General features: G+C 52.3%; 1 protein-coding gene and 1 pseudogene across 1 annotated transcript in view; both read left to right on the top strand.

The window, feature by feature from the left end:
- Window positions 1-8,304, top strand: part of Ldlrad4 (low density lipoprotein receptor class A domain containing 4) — a 324,839-nt gene continuing 316,535 nt past the window's right edge. The window contains exon 1 of the mRNA XM_023707484.1: window positions 1-22. The gene's annotated coding sequence lies outside the window, so the exon portion shown is untranslated. The remainder of the gene's footprint in view (window positions 23-8,304) is intronic.
- LOC101577703 overlaps window positions 1-8,304 on the top strand; it is a 45,828-nt pseudogene that overhangs the window by 17,220 nt on the left and 20,304 nt on the right.

Here is an 8,304-nt window from a genome sequence, read left to right as displayed (position 1 = left end):
CGCGCTCCCCGCCGTCCCGCAGGTGAGTCCCTGCGGGGTCACCGTCGCGCGTGGGTGGGCGGAAAGGTGGCCGGGGCGCGGGGCAGCGATCACCTCTGGTTCCTAGGGTTCCCGCCCTGAGCACGCAGCCGGCCGCTTCGCGGGAGGCGGGGGCGACGCCAAGTTCAACTTTCGTTAACGGGAAGAGGAGGCGGGGCTTTCCGCTAGGGCCTGCGGGTGGGCGAGGCGGGCAGAGGGCGGACCCGACCTCCGGTATCTTGATCCCTTGGTCAGCCGGGGCCGAGCCTCGGTCCGCCGAGCAGGGGGGGCCTCGGTCTCCCCGCGACTGTCCCTCGCGCCAGGGTAATGTTTTGTTTTCCCAAAGAATGTCTTAAGGAGCTAGAGCGGAGAGTTGCTTGCGCGCGTCCCTCCCTCTTCGTGTGGACACCGGTCTCTGCTGCTCCGCGCGCGTCCCCTTCCTGGCCACGCGGCCGCTCGGGCGTTCGGGGGGCGGTGCTGGCCTGGCGAAGGACCTGGGCGGGTCCCCCGCACCTCAGGCAGAAGGCGGGCGGTCTGCGTGTCTGGCGCGGGCTCACGATCCCGCCTGCGCTCTCCGGCGTCCTGCTGCGCCTCCTGCGCAGGGACCACTGTGAGTCGCGGCCGTTTGCAGGAGTCGCGCGGGAGGCAGCGCAGGCCTGAGCTCCGCGTGTGGGCGCCCTGCGCTTCCGCTGCGCCTCCTTGTGGCACGGGCTGAGTCCCTTCGGGGGCGCAGCGGAAAACCTAGGTCCCGAGGATGTCGTGTGGGTCGGAGCAGCGCCCGCGCACGCTCGTTGGATCCCGCGACCAGTGCCTGTCCTGTCCCTGAAATGCCGCTGCGTGGCCCTTCCAGAGCAGTGCTTTTTAAAACACGTGGTAAAGCCCTCCCCGAAGGCGTCATTCTTTAAGAAGCACGGACCCCTTGGCACTGCTGCGGGCGGGGTCGCCTTCCTCCCCAGGCCCGGGACTGGCGGGTTTGGAGCTGACGCCGGCCAGCAGGTATTCACTGCGGTCCCTCGAGCTCTACCGGGTCGGGTCGTAGCCTGATTTGCAAGACCACAGCCCTGCGGTGCCAGCTGCTTGTCCAGGGCTTGTGTGCCAATTGGTTGGCACACGGTACGTGACCCCGCCCCCACCCCGGATGTGTACATACACAGACGAATGTTTACTCCCGCAAATGCTGAGGGCTACTAAGAATAGTTCCTCGCTGGCGCTGAGCGCAGGGCTGGTCTCCGAGATGTTTCCGGCCTGGGGCTGCGCTGGTCTTGGCTGCCTTGCAGTTTAGGGGACACTTGTCCTCCGTGCTGCAGGAGGGAGCAGAGGGGAGGGGACTTGCCCCTGGATGATTTCTGTGTGTGTCCTCGAACCAAAGCCCGGGCTCTGGGCAGATGGGGCAGAGCTTTCTGGTGGACCTCACCGGGTGGCTGTGGCGAATGTGCTCTTTGAGCGCAGTTAATAAAAGGAACTCAGGGAACAACGCCGAAGAAGCAGAAATACCTTTTTAACCTAGAAAATGTTGTAGGATTATTTAACATAAATTGCAAAGGCACGTGGCTGTTAAATGTGAAGAGTAGCAAAATTATGTAGTCCTAGGTTCCTCCTTCCTTTCGTTTTCTTTTCCTTTCCTCCCTTCTTGTGTTTCTTCCTCTTTTCAGAACTGAGAAAACTAGAAGCCCTTAATCTGACTATCATAGTGACTTTCTGCCCACGGGCAGTCAGTAGGTGATTACATCTTGACCAGTGTGTGGGGATTCACAGGGGTGAACTTTAAGTCTTCGAATGAAAATGTAGAACATTTAAGCCACAAGACTTGCCACTTTGGCGGAGATGTTTCTGACTGTTTGACTCTATTATTTGCTTCTGTGAGAAGCAAGAAGGCGAAGAAGCCAACACCTGCACTGTGCATTGCTATGGGAATGCTGGGCTCGGATTTTTAATTAATACAGTGGTTCCTCACTTCTTGGCGGAGGTCACTCCACATACCCCCATGATAAGTGAAAATCAACGAGGTATCCCTGTTATATTTTAGTATTTATACACATTTTAAGGCTTTATAAACCCTCCTACACTCTTATAAATCTTTCCCACACTTTCAAAACACTTCTCATATTCTTAACCATTTTCTAAACTCATAAACCTATGTAATTTTATTTTATCGTATTTTTAAAATTTATATATTTGGTACAGGGTCTTGCTATGCAGCTCAAACGCATAGTGATCCTTTTGTTTTAGCCATCCCACAGCTGGGATTACAGGCATGTGCCACCACCGCCTGCCTGGGTGGGGCCTGCAGGGAATATAGCATGGGGGATGGAACCCCAGTCCTTGTGCTTGCCAGGCAGGCGCTCGGACTGCTGAGCTATCTCCCTGGTAATCTACGTAATTTTAACTACATACATATACTGTAGGGTACTGCAAAATCCCACCATATAGCAAAAAATCCTCTATAAATCATTTAGATTAATATTTTTAGAAAACCTGCCAGTGAGTCTGTGAAAGTTGAATCACGAAATAGTGAGGGACTACTGTATTGTTTTTCTCCTCTGAGACAGAAAGACTTGATAATAATGCCTGTGTTGTCACATACCCTGTGATTTAAGTATGTATTGCTTTTCTTTGAGTTTCCACTGAAAATGGTCCTTTGGCCTCTAAAGCTGTTTTTGTGAGGACTTTTCTTTTCACCAGGCTTGTCTTCTAGCTAGGTCTTGGAAGTTACAGAGAACATAGCTATAATTTCTCCCTCGATCAGCAGCCGAGAGCTTTCCTGGACAAAAATAAGGCCGCATTGTGCCAAATGGTTGACTTTTCTAGAATAAAAACTCTAAAGGGTGTGCAGAAGCCCTCTGGTTAATACATTGGCATTCCCAGAACCCACTAAAGCGCAGGCAGCCTGCCAGACTGCACTTAATGAGGACGCAGCTCTTCTGGCTCCGATCCGAACAGAGGGGCGGGGCTGCGTGTCCAGCCCTTTATCCATTTTTAATGACTGTACTTTCGCTGCTTCTGCTCCATGCTCCATTCGCAGCAGACCCCATCATGTCAATCCCCCCATTTATTTACTCATTTACTTGACATTGGAAAAGCCTCCAGACGTCAAGGTCAGGGAGCCAGCGGAGCCATCATTTGTGTTGGCATGGGTTCTTCTGTTGCTGGCTCGGTTTCATTTTTTGGAAAGGGAACAGAAAAGATTTCAGAAATTTTTAAATGATGCTTTACTGCCTTCTGGAAAAGAGAGGCAGCTACACAACCCTGAGTTATCAGACTGTGTGGCAGTGCGGGTTGTGTGTGCCAAGTTGCACAGACTGTTAGAGCTCCAGGGCAGGGAAACGGGTTCCTGCTGTCTGCAGTGCACTTGTAGGGGACACTCTCTTCTGTGGGCGCTGTCTGGAAGGGCTGCCGCATCTGTTGCCCACCGTGCTGGGACCGGCTCAGAAGGGGGAAGGGTGGTCTTGTGTGCTTTTGTTTTTGCTGTGCTGCAGGGAAGCGTAATTCACAGAGCAGCTCTGGGTCATTTTTCTGACCAGACAGTTCCCTCACGCTGAACCCAGGTCCCATGGTCTGCAGCCACAGTCTTCCTGCGCTTGAGGAGGATGGCCCTGAGGAGGCTGGACCAGTTTTCTCCCCAGAGACGCAGACTATACTTTTGGCTGCCCAGACCTGAGGTGTCCTGAGCGAGCTTGGAGCTGCTCTCCTGCAGGTGCAGACAGTGAGCGGCCTGTCTGAGTGAGATCAGTGTGGGCCGCAGGCAGGCTGGGTGCACGCCCTGGGCAGGCATTTTGGAGGCTCAGCTGGCAGAGTGACAGGTGCAGTGGGATCAGTGCTTTTCCTCTATTTCTTTGTAGATACCAGGCTCGGGGTATCCCGCTGCCCCCTCTTGAGCTGCTGGATGATTGCTCTCCCTTTTGCAGACGGCTCTGGCCTGGCTCGGCCCAGGGACCTGAGGCCTAGGCTGGGGTGGGCCTTCCCATCCCTCCTGCTCCGAGGGTCTGGAGTGTGTCTGCACCGTGAGCCTGGAGGAGAAAGGGCCCGTCCCTCCTGCCAGCCCTCCCTCTGCTGGGCGTGGTACAGGACTCCCTGTGCCCGGGGCACAGTGTCAGGCAAGAGTTTTCTGAGTAAAACCTGTAAGGCTGAAAACACAGGAACCACTAGCCTAGTGGAGTTCCCTGGAGGCCCCTGCACCCCTGGCCAGACATGCCTCACTGGGGCTGGGTTGGACCGTGGGAGAGCAGCTCCCAGCACTATAGGTGCTGCTGCACCAGCTGTTTCATTAATTTAATTTTGGGACGAGGTGTCAGTGACTGCACAGCATTGGGACAGAGCCTGGCACACAGACTGAGCATCCTTCAGTCTTTGTCCTCTTAGTGTGCATGTGTGTGTGAGTGACTAAGTTGTCCAGGTTGGGCTTGAACTTGAATTATTCCTGCCTAGGCTTTTCAGGTGCTGGGATTATAGCTGGCTGCCACCATGCCTATGTGTACCTGTCCTTAGAAGCCACTTCCATCTTCCTGTGGGGTCTCAGGTGAATGTATCATCTCCTGGGGATGGGGTGGAGCCTGTGGAGGAGCAGAAGGGTGCAGCTGTCCCACGGTATGGGGTGCCACTGTTCCCTTTGCTTTCACTTTGGCAAGACGTGATAGAAGGCTTGGGCCTGAGACCTGGGCTGAGGCTTCGGGACTGTGATGATTCCGCGCATTCACTGCACTGCCTGCCGCCTGCTGTCCTCTAGATCCCAGGACTGAAGCAAGGCCCCCAGAGTGGCAGATGTGGTGCACTTTGTGGAGACCTCCTTCCCCGCATGCTCTCTCAGTGGAGCCATGGTGTTAGGTCCATGACTGCCTTACCGAGGGTGGACAGGTCAGGGCTGCAGAAGGGGCCCAAGAAGCTGGGATGTCTGCCCATTGGTCTGCCATCCCAGCAGCGGTGACTGGCCATGAGTGGCTCCCTGTTTGTAGACTTCCTGGAGGTCGTTTGGAAATGTAAAGGGGATGGAAGAAAGCACAAATGACTAAATTCACCTGTGGTGCCACTGTCTCTGGAGATGGGGTGCAGTGTGTAGGCTTTTTCAGGCTTATTGGTGGATTACTAATAAAATCATACATAGGATTTCATTAATTATAAAATCATATGTAGATCTAATACCCTTTTTTTACAGATAAACATTTTAATTGGTTAAATATATTACTTTCAAGATTTTTTAAAATTGCATTTGTACTGTATTAATCAACAGCCAAAGGCAATAAAAAAAGTTCAAAACCAAGAATGTTCTGACATTAATAGGTGACAGAAACTGCTATGTAAAGTAACATACACTGCTCCCAAGAACAATATTTTATTTATTTATTTATTTATTTATTTATTTATTTATTTATTTATTTGTGTGTGTGGCCAGCTCAGCCCACCAGGGGGCGGGGCTGACTGGCATGTGGTGCTGGGGGATTGAACCGCGGTCCCTTGTGCTTTGCTGAGCTTGTTCTAAGTAGGTGCTTTAGACCACTGAGCCATCTCACCAGCCCAAGAACAATAGTTTTTGAAGGCAGTTCACCTTAAATGTGCAAGGATAAATCTGTAATCAAAGGCTAGAAGAATACATGTTAGTGCCTGCTTTTTAAAAGTTTATTTTACATTTTAAATACAGTATTCTTCTCATTAAGAAAAAAAGCCAGGAAGTGCCTAACTGAGGTTTCTATACCACATGTATGTGAGTGCTGTGGTACAGGCTAATAAACGTTCTGGATGTAACAGTGTGGGCATGGGAACTACTTCACAATCAAAATTTAAAAACACAAATTAAGCACTGCTTAGGAGAAAAATAATCCAGTTATCTGAACAAAAAGAGAACAAAGTTAGATACATACAAAACCAGATACTACTAATACCCTTTTTAAACTGAACAGTCTATCATGAACACTTTTCGTGTGATTTAACATCGTACCCAGCTTCTGATGCTGTCTGTCCTGCTCCGTAGTTCCACTGTTATTTTCTGCAAGCGTCTTAGGATGCAGGGCTGCTTCCAGCTGGACATGCACACAGGAGTTGAGCTTTCTCTGTGATGGAGAGGAACCCGAGGCTTGCGTGTTTGGTGTGTCCACCCACTGAGCGGCTTGCCCGTTTCTGGCTGCTGACTGGCTCTGGTCTTCGCGGGTCCCAACCTCCCTGTGACACTTCCCAGGTCTGGGAGAGAGGTGCCTTCAGCCACATGGTCCCCCCTGGTCATTCTCTTCATCTGGTGTGCATGAAGCTTCCTCTTCAGCTCTGTGTCGTCTGGTCAGTTTGGGGTTCTTGACCCAGGCCTCAGATATTGAGTGCCTCTGGTTGCTGCCTGGGTGTGACTGTGAGCATCCTTCAGTCTTTGCCCTCTTTGTGTGCGTGCGTGTGTGCATGCATGCATGCATGCGTGCAGGACCTCATGGGCTGGGCTGCTGCTGGGATGGCACCTGCCATCCACGGTGCCTGTAGCCACTGACCCAGTGCGGTTGTGCTGAGGTTGTGGCTTGGTGCTGGGAGGGAGTCTTTCCTGAGACTTAGGGTGTGAGGGTATGGTGGTGCGACAGGAGAGGCTGGGGCTCATAGTTCCTGAGGTCTGAAGCTTCCAGTTACTTCAGTCTTTCTTTTCCCCTGCAGTGCTGGGGTGGGATCCAGGACTTTGTGCACACTGGACCGGGGCTCTGCCCCAAACTGCTTGTTTGAGGCCTAGCAGGGAGGGCGTGGTCCTTCTCTATCGGGGTACTTGTCTTCTTTAACAAGCACTTAGTGGACAATGGAGCAGTGAGGGACAGGGACAACCACATGCCCAGCCCGATCGGCCAAATCAAACCAGCAATCAGTGTTGGGTCACCCTCATGTCGAAAATCTCATTTTGTTTTTTCAGTATCCAGACCCTTTACACTGAGCTACATCCTCAGCTCTTTTTATTTTTTTACTTTGAGATGGGGTGTCTCACCAAGTCAATAATTTGCCCAGGTGGGACTCAGTCTTGTGGTCCTCCTGCCTCAGCCTTCAGAGTGCTGGGACAACAGGTGTGTTTCTCCACTGCTGACTCCCACTTCCTCCTTGGGGAGCTTTTCTGTGAAATTCGTTTCTGAGCTTTCTTCTTTATTCCCTGGACTCCTTGGTGCTCTTCAAGGTGAGCTCTAGTGCAGTGGAGGCAGATTTGTGGACTGGCTCAGGGCTGTGACATGTGGCAGGGTTGCTTTTCTGGCCCAGAGATACGGCCATCCAGGTGGAGAGTTCATTTATGTTTTGAGCCTGGCACTGTCCTGGAGTTCATGTACATTTGGAAGAGCGGCATTTGGCCAGCACTGGCTTGTCCATGTGTCTAGGAACACGGTGTGGATGGATGTCCTGCTGAAGGGAGGCCAGAGCCCTTGAGAAGCTGGTAAGGGTCTTGCTGGAAGTGGGAGACGAGGGGGTCTGGTCTTGGTGGGTTTCCCATGCCCAGCATATGGTTCACAGCCTTCCTGTTGCACCTTGGTGCAATCAGAAGGGCACGGCTGGGTCTGGATGCTGCCTTCCTCCTGGTCTTTCTCCCATCTTTGCTGAAAACCCTAGCCAGCCAGACCTGGGGAGGATCAGGCTGGAGTGCTACCTGGTGCCTGGGTGATTGGCCTAGAGAGAGGAGAGGCTGATCTGCAGCTCCTGGATGGGAGCTTCGGCCTGGGATGGGCAGGCACTGGGGGCAGGAGGGCCAGGATCTTGCTTCTCCTTTGTGGCCCTAGGGACCCACACTCAGCCTCTGTGTGCTATGACCTGTGCTGGGTACCAAGCCGTGGCACTTGAGTCAGCTTTCATGTCTAACTGTTTGGACTGAACTCTGTCATGAGCATCGTGTGAATCTGCTATTCATTCACATTTTCACACCACGAAACCTCTTCTGAGAATATTTTTTAAAGCTTTTCCCAGACAGTACTGAATTCCACATTGTGTGGCTTCAAGGAGAAAGCCCTGATGACAGGTCTGCACATGACCTGCCGGTCCCTGTGACCTGTGAAACTCCGAGAGGTGCTGGATCACGCGCGCAGAGGCTGCGGTACCCATTGCTGCTGACCTGGGGAGCTGCCGGGTGGTGCAGGTCCCTTGCCAGGTCTTCCCCAGTTATGCCTGGGTAAAAGCCTCAATTCTACTATTACCTGCTTGTGTCTATCTTTAGTTTTTATAATTACTAGTTAATTCTAGAATCTCTGAGCTTATTTATGGAGCCACAGGAAGGTGCTGCAGTTAGTATTGTGGTTGTGTTTACACGCCCATGTGGTGTCATCCAAAGCCCCCGTCTCTGTCCCCCACTCACACACA

Source organism: Octodon degus, unplaced genomic scaffold (assembly GCF_000260255.1).
Source record: "Octodon degus isolate 3935 unplaced genomic scaffold, OctDeg1.0 scaffold00295, whole genome shotgun sequence".
Lineage (NCBI taxonomy): Eukaryota > Metazoa > Chordata > Mammalia > Rodentia > Octodontidae > Octodon > Octodon degus.
The sequence above is the reverse complement of the archived record's forward strand: the minus strand, read 5'-3'. Positions and strand labels throughout refer to the sequence as shown.